The following is a 16,170-nucleotide window of genomic DNA, read 5'->3' on the forward strand; positions in this document are numbered from 1 at the left end:
AGATGAAGTCAAAAAGAAAATTTTTCATGAAAAAAACTAAAAAGCTTTTGCCACCATGTTTAACCTTATCTGAGATGGTTTAACTCTTAGAATGTATCAGAGAAAAATTTATGTGTGGATGGTTGGTACATAAAAATGCTAATTGGGATACATATGAGAATCATAGTTAACATTTACTAAACACTTACTTCGTTCCAGACATTATTTCAAGTTTTTTATATGGATTAACAAATCAATTGCTATGAGATAGCATTTTATTGTCCTCACCTTATATCTAAGGAATTGAGGCACAGAGATAACATGCCCAAATGTCAAGTTAATAGTGACTGGTTAAAAACGGTCTGGCTCCAAGTCCATGTTTTTAACCACTAGGCAAAGAAGGATGCACAAATACATGCCATATACTTATAGATTCTGGGAGGAGGGTAAGATTCAGGTAGAGGATTGTAGTTATCTGGTAGTTTTAAATTATTGACATGAATGTATAAACTTGCATAATTTAAAAAACTTTTATATCTCATAAACTTAGTCAAACCTTTTACTGGGCTTTCTGTAGAATCCTATTTCTTTAAGAAGGTCTTACTCTGTTGCCCAGGCTGGAGGGCAGTGGAATGATTATACTTCGCTGCAGCCTCAGTTCCCTGGGCTCAAGCAATACTCTCACCTTAGCCTCCCAGGTAGCTAGCCATCACACCTGGCTTTTTATTTATTTATTTTTTTTTGGTGCAGATGAGGTCTTGCTATATTGCCCAGGCTTGTCTAGAATTCCTGGTCTCAGCCAGGCGCAGTGGCTCACACCTGTAATCCCAGCACTTTAGGAGGCACATCCCAGCACAAGGTGAGCAGATCACTTGAGGTCAGGAGTTTAAGACCAGCCTGGCCAACACCATGAAACCCCGTTTCTACAAAAATTAGCCAGGGGTCGTGGCGGATGCCTATAGTCCCAGCTAGTTAGGAGGCTGAAGCAAGAGAATTAATTGCTTGCACCCGCGAGGCAGAGGTTGCAGTGAGCTGAGATCACACCACTGCACTCCAGCCTGGGTGACAGAGCAAGACTCCATCTCAAAACTAAATAAATAAATAAAAGAATTCCTGGCCTCAAGTCATCCTCCCACCTCAACCTCCCAAAGCAGAATTATATTTGATTACCACCAGACACACATCTGCACTTGCTCAAATGAATGGGATCCCCGTGGTGGGACAAACATAGCAAATGATAGCATTTGGAGAAAAAGAAGGGGTAGATAATTATTCTTGACAGGTCATGACAGATATGAGCTCTATCTTGCCACCAATAAGTTTCAAGACCTATCCTAGACTTGTTTTAGTATGGTTGCTGGTCTTTAGGTCCCATTTTAACTTCAAATATGGCTGTGTCCCCTCATAGCTTAAGTTAATTCGTGGTACTAAAAAATTCACAAGGTTAAGATGAAAGTAAGCGGTGAAAGTTCAGAATGGAGTGAGACAAACAGTAACTGACCAGTTACTCTCATAGTATGGCAACCGCAGCCACACATAATACTATTACTACAAATAGCTTTCATTAATAATGTTTTATTACAGTTTTTATTTCTTACCCATTAAACAAGTTTTTTCCATCTTCTTCCATATTATTCCACAGTCATTGGTTAGGTTTCCTCTTCTCTATTACCTACAAGTGGGAAACCATCTGTAAGGCTGGGCTAATACACGGCAAGAAAAAAGCAATTTCATGAATCGTAATTACAAATTCAAAAAAGGACCAGTATATTACAATGCATTAAACTCCCGACAAGTCCTTAAAACTGATGTAAGAGTGAAAAAAACTGTGATCTTTCTTTTTAGCTAAGAGTAACCAAAGAGTCAGTCACTTATGGGTAGACTGATCAATGGAAGTATTAAAGGTTTACTTCCTGAAAAACGCACTTCTGCATTTGTTTTAGGTCTTAAAAATTACACATTATATTTGCATACAATCTGAAACTCAGAAAAGAAACACACAAATTCATAGTAACAAAAATACCTGAATATCAAAAGCTAAAATTATTTCAGCATAAATGAAATATAAAATAACAAGATGGCATGAGGTGACTCTTTTGTGCTAAGTGGGTTTATGACCTATATGTAAGCGGCATGCTTCTTTAAAAGCGGTATATATTCTGCACACAAGGACAATATATTAGCCAAAGACATCTAGAGTTTATGATTTGGACAAATTACATGTATAAGCATGTTTAAGGTTTCTGACACTTTTTCAGGAAGCAGGACTCAGTATTAAGCTTGAGATCGGCAAGCTGGGCCACCACTGTAAGAGGAAAGAAGATTCTCTATTGTGTCACCCTAACAGCTAACACAGATTTCCTCTTGGAAGAAACTTTAAGAAAATATGTTCCCGGCCAGGCGCCCGCCGCCCCGTCTGGGAAGTGAGGAGCGCCTCTGTGCGCCTGCTACGCAACCCTCCAAGTGTGAAGTGACAGCCTTATGTGTTATCTTTCTGCCCTTAACAAGTTTGCATTATTGACATTAAAATTTACTTTTTAATTAAAAGTTTTATAATTGGAGAATATATATATATTTTTTTTTAAAAAAAGAAAAAAGACAATATGTTCCCGGCTGGGTGCGGTGGCTCATGTCTGTAATCCCAGAACTTTCGGAGGCCAAGACGGGCGGATCATGAGGTCAGGAGATCAAGACAATCCAGGCTAACATCTTGAAACCCAGTCTCTACTAAAAATACAAAAAAAAAAAAAAAAAAAAATTAGCAGGGCATGGCGGCAGGCACCTGTGGTCCCAGCTACTCAGGAGGCTGAGGCAAGAGAATGGTGTGAATCCGGGAGGCGGAGCTTGCAGTGAGCTGAGATCGTGCCACTGCACTCCAGCCTGGGCGGCAGAGTGAGGTCCATCTCAAAAAAAAAAAAAAAGAAAAGAAAATATGTTCCCATAATATGGGCTCCCATCACTCATGTACAGTTCCCTTGGAGTAGGTGGTTTGCTGCAGAGTGGCTGGCTGTCAAGATCCTAGAATGGTTGTCAAGAAAGGGAAATTGCTCTGCATTAGACAGGGAAGAATTGGGTTTTATATCACTGAAAGGAATGGGGAGAAGAATGAGGAGGAGAGGGAAAGAATAAGAAGAAAAGAGTTAGTATAATGGAGCAGAGCTGGGATTAGGTGGGGGTGAAGCTCTTGGGTCAAGGGAGGTCTGAAAACATTTTAAGAACAGGAATGTTTTACTAGGGAAGTTGTTTGCATTAATGCAAAGTAAGGCTCACTCCACCTCTATTTTGCCCCTTTCTTCAGGTAGGTACACAAAATCTGCAAATGCCCTGTGTGAATAGTGCCTTTCTGAAAATCAAAGAGGGAGCCAAGTTTCACATGTGGGTGCACTATGGTGCAAATCAGTGGCATGAGGCCAGAAAGTAGGTCCCAGGAAGCATAAGAGGTTACAAGTTCATGAAACCCAGCAAATAAATATTTTTAGGGAAAGCTTACAACTTCTAGTTCTGGGTTGGGGGTTCTGAGGCAACCATATCCATGAAAAGCTAAGCTGACACTTTATGGATAGGGGTTTCACATCCATAAAATGTCCCTCAAATGACCCTACTTTCAATATAAGAACACCAAAAAATTTAAATTTAACTTAATTACATTTAAAACCAAGTTATTCCAATTAATTTGGGATGCTCCCCCAAAGCTGCCTATAATAATCAGTTCCATACCAAGTAGCACCTAGGATATGTACGTAACCATATGGAGTTTAGGCTTAAAGCCCTAGGAAAGTTATATTAATAAATGTGAAGATTAGCAACTTCAATAATTACGATGGTGATCTTGAACACTGGGAAATTATAATAAATCAGCTCAATGCTGAAAACTATTAATAAGATTCCACAGTTCAAATATTTTCTATCCAGGTCCCACTTGTATCATTTACACTACTGCAATATACTTTTAAATGGGTGGGAAGTGAAATTACAGACATATAAAACAAATCACTACAGTAGGAACTAACTAAAAATGTGGATGACATCCCTTTAAACGGTCATTAGAAAGGAAGTTCCCAAAGTCAGGAGGCCATATTCCAAGCTTACCTGTTACTGAAACATGCTGAATTCTCAGGGGCTGTCTGGCTCATGCAAGAAAAGAGCACATGATGTGGAGTAACTGAGACCAGTCATCATCATGGTGTCCATTTATTAAAACACCTTCCTTAACTTTTCCGAGCCTGTTTTCTAATCTACTTCACAGCACTGGTGTAAGGAATAAATGAGAACGCAAGTAAAAAACCAGTGTACCGCCTGGCGTATAGCTGATGATCAACAAAGGTTTAATTCCCTTCCTTTATCTACCTTTGGTTTAAAGCAATTTTCAGGGCTTGAAAAGGAGAAAATCCATTCTTGAAACCTTACCCAATTTACTCTTATTCTGCCAAATAATAACAATGATGATGATGGTGATGATTATTATTATAGCCAGCAACACTGATAATGGTGTTTAATGTGTGCCAGAAACACAGTTAAGTGCTGTTACATATATTAACAAATTCAATCCTCACAACATCCTTGTGAGGTAGATATTTTTATTCCAATTTTACAGATGAGGAAACTGTGGCATACATAAGTTCCACAGCTAACAAGTGGCAAGGCAAGGATTCAAACCCAGGTTTCTGCTCTTTAGAAATATAACAGGCTGCGAGCAGTGGCTTACGTCTGCAATCCCAGCACTTTGGAAGGCCAAGACAGGAGGATTACTTGAGCCCAGGAGCTTGAGACCAGCCTAGGCAACACAGGGAGACCCTACCTCTACAAAAAATAATTTGCTGTGTGTTTTGGCACAAGTCTGTAGTCCCAGCTACTTGGGAGGCTAAGACAGGAAGATCACTTGAGACCAGGAGGTCAAGGCTGCAGTGAGTTGTGTGTGATTGTACCACTGCACTCCACCCTGAGTGACAGAGCGACACCTTGTCAAAAGACAGAAAGACAGAAAGAGAGACAGAAAGACAGAAAGAGAAAGAAAGAAAGAAAGAAAGAAAGGAAGGAAGGAAGGAAGGAAGGAAGGAAGGAAGGAAGGAAGGAAGGAAGGAAGGAAGAAAGGAGGGAGGGAGGGAGGGAGGGAAGGAGGGAGGGAAGGAGGGGAGGGAGGGAAGGGGGGGAGGGAGGAAGGGAAGGAGAGGGGCAGGGAGGGAGGGAGGAACGAAGGAAGGAAAGAAGGCAGGCAGGCAGGCAGGCAGGCAGGCAGGCGGGAGGCAGGCACCAAAAACTAACTTCTGGGTGACATCACAGCAGCAATGCCCTTTCTTTGATAGCTCTCTAATATTAATGTAGTAAGGTATGGAATGTTCAGATGACTTACCAAGTAGAATAGACCTGTTATCTTAAAAATACACATAAATATACTATCTATATATATTTTAAGATTTAGTTATATATTTTAAAATATTTTAAGATATAGTTATATATCTTAAAATATTTTATGATATAGTTATATATCTTATTTTATGATATAGTTATATATTTTAAAATATATTTTATATCTAAAAATATTTTAATGTATATTTTATATGTTTTAAAGTTTAAAAAGTGGACCAAGAGAATATTAATAACGTTTAAGTCAGTAAATAAACTTAACCAAGATTACACCTTTTTCAGCAAGCTCAATAACGTGGCACATTCCAAACTACAAACATTTATTAACCTATGCTGTATCTCATCTGTAAGTGCCTTGCCCTGTAAGCTCCTGGAGGACAGAAATAGCATCGTGTCTTACTTATTGTGATAGTAATACCTTTGATGTCTGAAAAAGTGCCTTGTCCTTAGTAGGTGCTTCAGTACATACTGACCAAAGAATGGAGAGGCTGGATACGAAACACAGACAAAATTTTCTAGTCTGCCTATTATTTCCCTTTACATTCTAAGGCACTAGCACACTATACTTATTTTCCACTACCCACACACTCCATAATTTTACTAATAGCAAGGCCTTGATGGATTTAAGTGTTTTCCTTGACCCAGTCACATTTTTGGCCTATCCAAATCCATTTCTTTTTTTTTTTTTTGAGACGGAGTCTCACTCTTTCGCCCAGGCTGGAGTGTAGTGGCACCATCTTGGCTCATTGCAACCTCCGCCTCCCGGGTTCAAGTGATTCTCCTGCCTTAGCCTCCTGAGTAGCTGGGATTACAGGCACGTGCCACCACACCTGGCTAATTTTTGTATTTTCAGTAGAGATGGGGTTTCACCATATTGGTCAGGCTGTTCTCAAACTTCTGACCTCGTGATCTACCCCATCTCAGCCTCCCAAAGTGCTGGGATTACAGGTGTGAGCCACCACACTCAGCCCCAAATCTATTTCAATCTATAAGCTCACATAGCAAAATGTCTTACAACAAAAAGTCTCTAATATACAATTAGAAGATTCATGAATGAAAGCAAAACATACTATTATGTCACTTATGTGTTTCAAAGTGCTTCCACGCATATTCCCTCGGTGCCTCAAGACAGCCGTTGAGAGTAGGCAAGGCAGTCTATAATAATCTAGGAAGTTGCATCTAATCCTGTTTTGGAGTGGAAACATATCCTCATTGTCACTGCCAATGAATCAATGGCTCAAAACCTGAATTAGATACTTTCTCTGCATTGTGGTACAAAGTCTATAAGAATAACATATTTTTAAGTCAATGTCATAAATGACTTTTTAAATCATAAATGATCAACCATCTAATTGAACTTTTTTTTTTTCTTAAATTAAGACAGAGCTTTGCTCTGTCACCCAGGCTGGAGTACAGTGGCACGATCTCGGCTCACTGCAGCCTCCGCCTCCTGGGTTCAAGTGATTCTTCTGCCTCAGCCTCCCAAGTAGCTGGGACTACAGGTGCGTTAAACACCTGATTAATTTTTGTATTTTTAGTAAAGAGGGGGTTCACCATGTTGGCCAGGATGGTCTCGAACTCCTGACCTCGTGATCCGCCAGCCTCGGCCTCTGAAAGTTTTGAGATTATAGGCGTGAGCCACTGCAACCAGCCGTAATTGAAGTTAAAACAGCCCAAACGCCTTGGAAGACACAAGGCAGAGGAAATTCACACAACTAAATAAAGAAAAAATTTACATGCATTTACAGTTAAATAAAGAAAACTTTAAAATTTTAAGGAGACCACAATCAGCAATTACAATTAAATCTCTCTTGGCTGCTAAATTAGGAAGCCCAGTACAGGATAGCAGGAAGAGAACTAAACTAGGTATCAGGAAGCCTGGGTTTTAGTCCACACTCTGCCACTGATTAATTATGTTATCTCCAGTCCCACTCAAATTTAAAATTCTAAAATTTTGTACATATTGCCCAGAGTAAATAAGAAACATATAACATTTTACATTTCAGTGCACCACACAGAAAGCATGAAAAAAAGGTTCAAGATCTGCTGACTTTACTAAGATTCAAAAGTATTAGTTTGCCATGGGTTTTGTCCATTTATGGCTCTCAATAATGGTTTAAGTTCAAGCTCAAGGCCTCTGCACAGAAACTGTAAAACAGAGATTTTTGAATTATTGTGAAATACAAAGGGTAGAAGGATTGCATTTACACATTTTGACTATGATTCAGAATAATCTAGGTGGTAATAGTGCTGTTCATTTGCCACATGAATTGACTTCTTAGAAGCTATTTATTAAAATGCTTCCTCACCATTAAACAGAAATGCAGTCCACAAAGCTGTATTTACAGTATACATGGAATGGTAATCTAGACTGTGAGATTCCTGGGAGGAAGGATTATTTATCATCCATTATTGTGTCCTGTTGACATAGCATAGTACATAGTACAAAGGACATACTAACATATACTGCTGGTCAAATGAATCACTGATAGGGGATCCCGGGGTTTTTTTTTTTTTTGAGACAATCTCACTCTGTTGCCCAGGCTGGAGGGTAGTGGCATGATCTTAGCTCACTGCAACCTCTGCCTCCCAGGTAAGCAATTTGCATGCTTCAGCCTCCCAAGTAGCTGGGATTACAGGTTCGCGCCACCACATCCAGGTAATTTTTGTATTTTTAGTAGAGACAGGGTTTCACCATGTTGTCCAGGTTGGTCTTGAACTCCTGGCCTCAAGTGATCTGCCCAGGCCTACAAAAGTGCTGGGATTATAGATGTGGGCCACCACCATGCTGGGCTGAGGATCCCATTTTTTACATTTATCTTAAATTTTACTTCCTAGGCAATATGCTGCCTAACATTTATAAAATACTTTTTTTTACAGACAGGGTCTCACTATGTTGCCCAGGCTGGTCTTGAACTCCAGACTCCAGGGTGCAAGCGACCCTACCACCTCAGCCTCCCAAGTAGCTGGGACTACAGGCATGTGCCACCCTGCCCAGCTCTTAAGTACCTATTTTCATTAAAAACTTCATGTGATATTTACCACTGCTAATGGTAATTTTATCATCTCTCCACACATATATTTTTGTATTAGAAAAAAAATTATCATATTGTTTTAGCTTGCTTCTTTTTTTTTTTTTTTTTTTTTGAGACGGAGTCTTGCTCTTGTTGCCAAAGCTGGAATGCAATGGCATGATCTCAGCTCACTGCAACCTCTACCTCCTGGGTTTAAGCGATTCTCCTGCCTTAGCCTCCCAAGTAGCTGGATTACAGGTACCTGCCACCACACCCGGCTAATTTTTGTATTTTTAGTAGAGACAGGGTTTTGCCACGTTGGCCAGGCTGGTCTCAAACTCCTGACCTCGTGATCCACCCGCCTCGGCCTCCCAAAGTGCTGGGATTACAGGCGTAAGCCATCACGCCTGGCCGTTTTAGCTGTCTTAAATAAAAACAATTTGGGATCATTACAATGATACATAAAAGATCCAGAGTCTGACTGAAAGATGGCCAGGCCCCACATCATAAATTTCCTTCTCTAAATGGCTGTATGATGACTAGGATCAAAATGGCTTTAGGAATCCACTTGCCCTGTTGATTGTCTTCCATATGTAATAAGATACTAGATGGATCTGTTAATGTGTAAGGGATATATGAGCACGAAAGATTGAAAAAGCCTTAGATTTAGAATGAGATGGCTTCAGTTTAAGGTCCAGGTTATCTACTTATTACCAGTGTGACCTTGGGCAATTCACTAACGTCTTGAGAATCCCTACTTTCTCATTTGTAAAGCATATAACATCAGCTCTACTTTCTTCCAAAAGAGTTGCAAAGATCAAATAAGAAAATGTGTGTAAGTGCATTATAAACTGGCAAGAGCTGTACATATGTTAGGTATTCTTTCTTTGCTACCAAAGAAAGCAAACACTTTAGATCATTATTCTAGCAAAAAGAAACACTGACATTCAAACATCCCAGATGTTCTGGGGCAGGCTGGGATAAAAGAGCTTCATCATTCAGGTAGAATTCAAGAATCCTAAAATGTGTTGGGTATCTGGGTCTTTACAATTTTAACTGACAGCTTAATAAGAACTAAAAGACATACGATCTTAGCCAGATTGGGAGTTCTTCTCACCAAAAAATAACATGACCTGAGAGCAAAGGAATGTGCTTGCATTCTCCTCAGTCATCCAAGATAAATGCAAATAAAAACAATACCAAATCCCATTTAGTTTGTAGAGCAGCAGCATCAGCCACAAAGATCACCTTTTATATAGTTTCTACTTTATCACTCTGCTTAAAGCTAATCCTGCTTCTTATATGTCCCACATATAATAAATATTAATTGGTAGAGTTCAGTCTGTCAGCATACATTAAAATCATTAATTCTGTCATTATCAAGCACTTCTTATAAATATTATACAGTAATTTTGTTAGCAAAGCAACAATTTTAATAAGAGGTTTATGAATATTATACTTCCTCCTAGATACCATATTGTGTGAGGTGTTTTCATGTACACTTGCTCAGTTAATTCTCACAATGAGGTGGGTATCAGCAGCATTTTACAGCATGAAGCACAGAGGGCCCAATTTCGTTAGGAAATGACCCAGGATCACACAGCAAGGAAGCAGCAACACGTAGGCCCAAGATAATTGCTTTGAATTGCTGCAATTCTAGTATCCCTACATCAGTGGCAAGGAACATACAATTTATTTAAGTAGGTTTTTTGCCTGTGGTAAAACTTAGTTGGAAGTTAGCCTTGTTTGAGAAGTTACTCAACTGTGAATCTGCACTTATCCTACAAAAATGGTTTCTAACTTTAAACATAGGTCAGACAGGTATGGTGGCTCATGCCTATAATCCCAGCACTTTCAGAGGCAAGCATGGGAGGACTGCTTGAGGCCAGCAGTTTGAGACCAGCCTGGCCAACACAGTGAGACCCTGCCTCTATGTTTTGTTTTTGAAACAGGGTCTTGCTCTGTCGCCCAGGTTGGAGTGCAGTAGCGCAATTATGGCTCACTGCAGCCTCAAACTCCAGGGTGCAAGCTATCCTTTCACCTCAGCCTCCCAAGTAGCTGGGACCACAGGCGCATGCCACCACACCTGGCTAATTTTTTTTTAGTTTTATGTAGAGATGGAGGGTCTCCCTATGTTAAGGAGAAGCCCAAAGCAAACTGAATTGTGCTAAGACAAACCAGAAAAACTCAAAATGCCTCTGAAAGTGGGGATAGCAGACAAGGCTAAAAAAGAATGGGGTAAAAGTTCTATCCCTAGATTGCCACCCTGTCTCCAAGCAGCTGCTGGGCAGAGGATGGGAGGTTTGTTCTCTGGAAAGATTACCAGAGAGACTCTGGACTAGGCACAACTAGGGGCAGGCCCACCAGTCTAAAAAAGATGGTGATTAAGAGAAAGTTGATATCCTGAAAGGTGAGACATCCCTAGCCATTTTCCCCACTCAGCTTCCCAAATGTTGCAGCCAGGTTTGTAAGCCCTAAGCAGATAACAGGAACATTCTTTCTGGGGATGAACCTGGTCAAGAGAAGAGCACAAATACTGACTGTTAGAGGTGTCCTCTCAAAGAATATGGGTCCTTGACTAATCAGCTTACAATGAAAACCACCAGTTAACTTTTAGAAGCTGCCACTCGGGCAAATCCAGCTTTCAGTTTCTCGTGGCTCACTCCTGAATATGAGTAAAACAGCCAAAGCTATACTTTTAACGAAATTCCCTAAATGAAAGATCAAAATAAATGAAATGAACAAGTAAGGTATTTTAAGGAAACACAGATTTTACAGAAAGCTGAGGAAAGAACACGTTCAGAGAACAGCTAGCCCATCTATGAAACAAAAATAATGCTACTAGAAAAAGCTACTAAAAAGCAACATTCACAGAAAAAAAAACTATTGAATATTAAAAATATGACAGCATAAATATAAAACTAATTAGAAAGGTCTTAAGATGAAGTTCAAGACACCCCCCAGAAAGCAGAATAAAGAGACAAAAACACGGGAAATAGGTAAAGAAAATTAAAGGAATCATCAGTCTAGAAATTCCAAACACAAGTATTAAGAGTTTGAGAGGAAGAACAGAGAAAACGGGGGGCAAGGAGGAAAAGGAAGGGATTGGTTAGAATTTAAGAATTCAGGCTGGGTGCGGTGGCTCATGCCTGTAATCCCAGCACTTTGGGAGGCCGAGGCGGGCGGATCAAGAGGTCTGGAGATGGAGACCATCCTGGCTAAGAAGGTGAAACTCCGTCTCTACTAAAAAAATACAAAAATTAGCCAGGCGTGGTGGTGGGCGCCTGTAGTCCCAGCTACTCGGGAGGCTGAGGGAGGAGAATGGTCTGAACCCAGGAGGCAGAGCTTGCAGTAAACCGAGATAGGGCCACTGCGCTCCAGCCTGGGAGACAGAGCGAGACTCCGTCTCAAAAAAAAAAGAATTCAAGAAAATTTCCCAGAACTGAAAAGTCTGTTACCAAATTGAAAAGGCCCTCCAAGTGTCCAGCATAACATACAAAACAAGGCCTAGGATGAGGCTAATTGTATTAAAATTTCAGAACATTTCCAGGGAGGAAAAAAATAGTCAAGAATCAGAACATCATCAGACTTCTCATCGACAGCAACAGAAGCTAGAAGCCAATAGCGTGATGCCTGATAAACTCAGAGAAAATAGAAAATATTCTCTTATCTAGAATTCTATACCCAGGTAAACTATAAATCAAGTATAAAAGAAAATAAAGACATTTTCATATATGCAGAATCCCAAACAAATTAACATCTCATGTATCTTTTTCTCAGGAACTCTGGGGGACATGCTCCACACAAATTAAAATATAAACAACAAAGGAGAAAGATACCAAGTCCAGGAAAACAGGGGGTTCTCCATAAGAAGGCAAAGGAAATACCCAGGATATGAGGGAAGTAGATCCCAGGATAAAAGCTGGGCAGGTTTAGAAAAGAACCTATACAGATTTTTATTTATTTTATTTATTTTTTATTATTTTATTTTGAGATGGAGTCTCGTTCTGTTGCCCAGGCTGGAGTGCAGTGGTGTGGTCTCAGCTCACTGCAACCTGTCTTCCAGGTTCCAGCAATTCTCCTGCCTCAGCCTCCCAAGCAGCTGGGATTACAGGTGCCTGCCACCACGCCGTATTTTTAGTGGAGATGGGATTTCACCATGTTGGCCAGGCTGATCTCAAACTCCCAACCTTTCGTGATCCACCCACCTCGGCCTCCCAAAGTGCTAAGATTACAGGCGTGAGCCACTCTGCGTGGCCCCTACACAGCTTTTTGTAAGCATAAGCCTACTGTTTAGAAATATGGCATTAAATACCAAAAAAAAAAAAAAAAAAAGTCTGAGTTTCAAGGCAAAACAAAAGTATTTGGAAAACTCAAATGGTATGTGTGGCCGTCTTTGAAAAAAATTAAGGGCAGGAAATAATGTTTTTGCTGATAGATATTCAAAAGTCATAGTTATAAAACCAGCAAAGAGAAAAAGAAAAGAAGAATGTTTAACATATTATGATGTCACTGGAGAAGGTTCATGGTTTATACCTACGTCAATCACTTAATGAATTAAAATTCCTTTTTCATTCAAACAGATGCTAAACCAAAGTCAAAAGAACAACTTGACTGAATCACATTTCGGTGCGGAATGAAAATACTTAAAAAGTTGTAATGCTTCCTCAGGAAAGGAAAGCACAAATACTACAAGTCTGTTAGAACAAGGCAAGGAGCATGTGGAATCAGAGTCACTTGTTCTTTCCCAAAGACTTCAACTACAGAATAATGATGAGACTCAAATCTGAAACATCTGCTGCCCCACTGTCTCTAAAACCTAAAAAATGACTTCTCAATTAGGATATATGCTTTTCTCTATCTCCAAATATTTAAAAAAGTAAAACACCTATATTATATAGCAAAATGAGGGATATCATATGGTATTTTTAAACATACTTAATATCACCTACTACTAATCAATGAGTGTTAAAACCATACTTCTTGTTCTGCTTGATGGCATCAAGGAACAAAAACACACTTATTGATCACATGTTGGGCTCTGCATGGACAGGCAGGTAGAAAAGGCATCTAGGGAATATGTAAGTGAGGAAATAGCTGGACCTGATATTTTTTGATAAGTGATTAATTTTGACCAGGGATTTTTAAAAATTAAACTAAAACACATTCTGGCAAAAACATTTGCTCTCATTTTTTACCATAAAGGAAGACAATGAGAATAGATTAGCAAGGTGGTTTAACTGTAGCATATTCCATAGCTTTCAAGTTGAACGTTAAAATTTTTTTTTTTTGTTTCATAGTCTGGAATCAGGAAGAAAATTATACTTTATGCAGTTTATGCTTCTGCATAAAGTATGGTTTTCTTTCCTTTTTAAACTTTGAGAAAATATACTATTCTCTTACAAAACATAATACATACCCAATAGTTCCTCCAGTTAAATAATAATAAAATATTATGTTCATTCCTTCATGCTCATGGATGTACTGACTTAACTTTGTAAAAAGATGCCAAATCTTGGTAAATTAATCTAAATCAAATTATAATCTCAATAACCAAAATTATAACAGGACATTTTGGAGAGGGAGGAAACTAGAAAAACTAAATCTAAACTATTTATGAAAAAAAAAAAAAGATCCACAGATAGTTATATCAATTTTGAAACCTGCCATGTCTTAATAAATACTAGAAAGGCACAGTAATAAACATGATATGGTACAGGATCTCATCTAGGGTGTCTCTGGAAATGCATGGGCCATCATGGATGTCACAATGACAGGGCAACACTACTGACATTGAGTGGACAGGCCCTGCAGTGCTAAACATACCTACTCTACTAACTGTGCCCCCTTTAAGAGACTTCAAGATAAATACACCAATGAGATAGAATAGAAAGGTGAGAAACTTGATTTACAATAAGGGTGTTACTACAAATCAACTGGAAAGTTCAGCTAGTTTAGTAGATGGTATTGGGAAATAAAAAAAAAAAATAAGGCTGGATCCAACTTATAACACATCTAAAGATTGCTCCATATACATTAAAAACTTAAGGGGAAATGTAAAGCCATAAAGCTAAAAGAAATTTAGGGAGACAATCTGGATGATCTAAGTCTAAGAAGCAGTAATAAGGCAAATACAGTAGGCTAAAAAATGATGGATGTGTCTATATCAAAATCAAGAATTTCCATTCAATAAAGAACACCAAGCAGCCACGCACAGTGGCTCACGTCTGTAATCCCAGCACTTTGGGAGTCCGAGGTGGGCAGATCACGAGGTCAGGAGATCAAGGCCATCCTGGCTAACATGGTGAAACCCCGTCTCTACTGAAAATACAAAAAATTAGCTGGGTGTGGTGGCACACGCCTGTAGTCCCAGCTACTCAGGAGGCTGAGGCAGGAGAATTGCTTGAACCCAGGAAGCAGAGGTTGCAGTGAGCCAAGATCATACCACTATACTCCAACCTGGGCAACAAAGCAAGACTCCGTCTCAAAAAAAACAAAAAACAAAAAACAAAAAACACCTAGGCAAAGTTAATAGATGACACCCCAGAAGATGATATTTATATGGTCCAAAACCAACCAGGGATTTAAGAAATATTATATATATTAAGGAGTTCTATAAATCAACAAGAAAAATACAGGAAACAAAGGATATGAAGAGGCAAAGGAAAATGGCTAACTAGAATTGAAGAAATTATTAAACTCGCTGGTAACTAGAAATAAAAATTAAACAGCCTAGCCAACATGGCAAAACCCTGTCTCTACTAAAACTACAAAAAAATTAGCTGGGTGTGGTGGCACACACCTGTAATCCCAGCTACTCGGGAGGCTGAGGCAGGAGAACTGCTTGAACCCAGGAGATGGACGTTGCAGTGAGCTGAGACTGCACCACTGCACTCCAGCCTGGGAGAGTGAGACTCTGTCTCAAAAAAAAAAAAAAAAAAAAAAAAAAAGGGCCGGGCACAGTGGCTCACGCTTATAATCCCAGTACTTTGGGAGACCAAGGCGGGTGGATCACCTGAGGTCAGGCAGGAGTTTGAAACCAGCCTGGCCATCATGGTGAAACCCCATCTCTACTAAAATTAACCAGGTATGGTGGCACACGCCTGTAATCCCAGCTACACGGGAGGCTGAGGCAGGAGAATAGCTTTAACCCAGGAGGCAGAGGTTGCAGTGAGCCGAGATCATGCCACTGCACTCCAGCCTGGGTGACAGAGTGAGACTCCATCTCAAAATAAATAAATAAATAAACAAAATAAAAATAAAAATGAGACATTACTAAAAGGCCACAATTAGAAATGTGGACAATACCAAGTGTTGGGGGGGCGGTTATAGAAACACAATGCTTGTTGTTATAAGCTTATATAACCATTCAACAGCCTCATAGTACTTATGCTGCAATGCTACTCCTGGGTCTGTGTCCCTGAGAATTCTCAAAAAAGTCCATAATGGACATGTGCAAGACTGTTACTGGTAGCATTGTTTACGGTAGCCTAGGTGCCCATCACTATGGGAATGGATGCACACCAAGGAATACTATGTTGCAGCTAGAAGCAACATCCACATGAACCGTTTTTTTTGTTGTTGTTTTGGTTTGGTTTTTTTGAGACAGAGTCTCACCCTCAGACTGGAGTGCAGTGGTGCAATCTTGGTTCATTGCAACCTCCGCCTGCTGGGTTCAGGCAATTCTCCTGCCTCAGCCTCCCGAGTAGCTCGGACCACAGGCGCGTACCACCACACCCAGCTAATTTTTTGTATTTTTAGTAGAGACATGGTTTCACCATGCTGGCCAGGCTGGTTTCCAACTCCTGACCTC

At 39.8% G+C, this 16,170-nt stretch overlaps 1 protein-coding gene across 6 annotated transcripts in view; it reads right to left on the reverse strand.

Moving 5' to 3' along the window:
* USP49 (ubiquitin specific peptidase 49) overlaps positions 1 to 16,170 on the reverse strand; it is a 109,413-nt gene that overhangs the window by 81,626 nt on the left and 11,617 nt on the right. For 5 of the 6 annotated variants that reach the window (XM_038006078.2, XM_007972594.3, XM_038006076.2 and 2 more), the window contains one exon: positions 1,578 to 1,651. The gene's annotated coding sequence lies outside the window, so the exon portion shown is untranslated. Of the gene's footprint in view, positions 1 to 1,577; positions 1,652 to 4,068; positions 4,213 to 16,170 lie in introns of those variants that run through there. The other variant, XM_073005960.1, reaches the window with a different exon arrangement.

The sequence above is a fragment of the Chlorocebus sabaeus genome, chromosome 17 (genome assembly GCF_047675955.1).
Source record: "Chlorocebus sabaeus isolate Y175 chromosome 17, mChlSab1.0.hap1, whole genome shotgun sequence".
NCBI lineage: Eukaryota > Metazoa > Chordata > Mammalia > Primates > Cercopithecidae > Chlorocebus > Chlorocebus sabaeus.